Genomic DNA, 2500 nt, shown 5'->3' with positions numbered 1-2500 from the left:
GGTCCGCCACCAGAGTTTCCTCTGGCTTCGACCTTCCCAGGCATAGTTCACCATCTTTCGGGTCCCAACATGGACGCTCTTGCGCGACCGCCCCGGCAGAGCTGGTGCGATCGGCCGGTCGTGCGCCGGCGCCCGCACGGGGCTCCGGGTCCGACCTCGTTCGGCCAAAGGCCGCCTTCACTTTCATTTCGCCTGCGAGTCTCGAACCACTGGACGACTCGCGCTCATGTTAGACTCCTTGGTCCGTGTTTCAAGACGGGTCGGGAGGGTGGCCGACGTGGCCACGGACCCCGAGCGCGTCGACGGCGCGCCACCGAAGCGGCAGCCCGCCGAACACCGGCACTGCGTACAGTGCAGGCGAACGACAAGCCAGCCGAACGGCGACGGCCGCACACAGAGAGCGCGCGGCATCCTTTCCTCGATCCGCCGCCGGGCCGCACCGCCCGCGCGCTGTAACACCCCCGCCGGAGCGGAGGCCACCTTCGCGCGGGGACTTAGACCGACGGCAAACCGGTCGTGACCCGCGCCGGTCGCTAGTGCGCTGAGACGGTGCGCGAGCCGACTCGGCAGCGGCGCCTTAAGCGTCCGCGAACCGAGACGGCGCGCCCCCGCACCCAACTGAAAGCGAGCCGGCGACCTGACGGGCCCTCCCGTTTGCCTCTCAACGGTTTCACGTACTCTTGAACTCTCTCTTCAAAGTGCTTTTCAACTTTCCCTCACGGTACTTGTCCGCTATCGGTCTCGCGACCGTATTTAGTCTTAGGTGGAGTTTACCACCCGCTTTGGGCTGCATTCCCAAACAACCCGACTCCGAGAAGACCCGAAGCGGCCAAGGCAAGCGCCCCTATGGGCCTAACACCCGCCGTGGGACGAGGCCTCGATCAGAAGGACACCGGCGCTCGCCGTCAGCCGCACTGGGACTTCCGTACGTCACAACTCGGCGCGCTCGAAAAGCGCGCAGATTCGACGCTGGACTCTTCCCGGTTCACTCGCCGTTACTCAGGGAATCCCTGTTGGTTTCTTTTCCTCCGCTTAATAATATGCTTAAATTCAGCGGGTGCTCTCGCCTGAACTCAGGTCGTATGTGTCAAGCGGGCCGCTTCTTACACGGCCCGCTGGCATCGCAAGTCGGCGCCGCCGGCGCCGACCGAGCGCGTACCGTCGCCGCCTTGGCCCACGGTCGGTCTTGATCTCGTGACCGGACCGACCGACCTGGACCCGCCCCTCGAACGTAGTTGAACACGTCGAGGGGCCGGCGGTGTACGGGACACGCGGTCGCGCCGAGAAAGCTCGGCGACCGCTTCAACTTGGGGCGACGCCCGGCCGTCTTCGCAGAGGCCAGGCGACGACCCTCGGGTGAGGACGAACGCGACCCTGAGGCAGACGCGGTCCCGGGATTGACCCGAGACCGCAATTCGCGTTCAGAAGGTCGACGTTCAATGTGTTCTGCAATTCACATTACTTCTCGCACTTGGCTGCGTCCTTCATCGACTCGCGAGCCGAGTGATCCACCGTTAAGAGTCGTCCTCGACGTTTCGCCCGGCGCCGAAGCGCGCGGACGTCACACTGTGGGATCGACCCCAAAACCACCACCGACAACAACTGCACAAAAACACCAACAAACGGCGCCGAGCGACCGCCGGGCTGGGCCGGCGGCACATCGAGCGCGGTGCCCAGAAGCCACCATCGCACTCGGCTGCCTTGCTATGCCAACGTGTTACGCGTGTCGCACGGGGCAGAACCCCGATTGACGGCCGCCTTCTCGGCGGCACCCAAAGACAATTAAGTGCGCGGTCGGCCGGGGCCTACCACCACTTTCGGTAATGATCCTTCCGCAGGTTCACCTACGGAAACCTTGTTACGACTTTTACTTCCTCTAAATGATCAAGTTTGATCGTCTTCTCGACACGCCGACGCGGCCGTTGCCAGCCGCGACGGGGCCGATCCAAGGATCTCACTAAACCATTCAATCGGTAGTAGCGACGGGCGGTGTGTACAAAGGGCAGGGACGTAATCAACGCAAGTTGATGACTTGCGCTTACTGGGAATTCCTCGTTCAAGGGAAACAATTGCAAGTCCCTATCACAATCACGAATGAGGTTCAACGGGTTACCCGGACCTTTCGGCCTAGGTTAGACACTCGCTGCTTCACTCAGTGTAGCGCGCGTGCGGCCCCGGACATCTAAGGGCATCACAGACCTGTTATTGCTCAATCTCGTGTGGCTAAACGCCACTAGTCCCTCTAAGAAGTTAGACGCCGACCGAGAAGGTCGCGTAACTATTTAGCATGCCAGAGTCTCGTTCGTTATCGGAATTAACCAGACAAATCGCTCCACCAACTAAGAACGGCCATGCACCACCACCCACAGAATCAAGAAAGAGCTCTCAATCTGTCAATCCTACCTGTGTCCGGGCCGGGTGAGTTTCCCCGTGTTGAGTCAAATTAAGCCGCAGGCTCCACTCCTGGTGGTGCCCTTCCGTCAATTCCTTTAAGTTTCAG

At 61.4% G+C, this 2500-nt stretch overlaps 1 non-coding gene and 2 pseudogenes across 1 annotated transcript; all 3 read right to left on the bottom strand.

Moving 5' to 3' along the window:
* Nucleotides 1-1081, bottom strand: part of LOC144420054 (large subunit ribosomal RNA) — a 3694-nt pseudogene extending 2613 nt beyond the window's left edge.
* Nucleotides 1082-1369: 288 nt separating this feature from the next.
* LOC144420121 (5.8S ribosomal RNA) lies at nt 1370-1523 on the bottom strand. The gene has a single exon (XR_013474480.1). It is a non-coding gene; the product is annotated as a 5.8S ribosomal RNA (ribosomal RNA).
* A 469-nt stretch (nt 1524-1992) lies between these two features.
* On the bottom strand, nt 1993-2491 carry LOC144420340 (small subunit ribosomal RNA; annotated as a pseudogene).
* Between the last annotated feature and the right edge of the window lie 9 nt (nt 2492-2500).

The sequence above is a fragment of the Styela clava genome, chromosome 2 (genome assembly GCF_964204865.1).
Source record: "Styela clava chromosome 2, kaStyClav1.hap1.2, whole genome shotgun sequence".
NCBI lineage: Eukaryota > Metazoa > Chordata > Ascidiacea > Stolidobranchia > Styelidae > Styela > Styela clava.
This window is presented reverse-complemented; position numbering and strand designations above follow the sequence as displayed.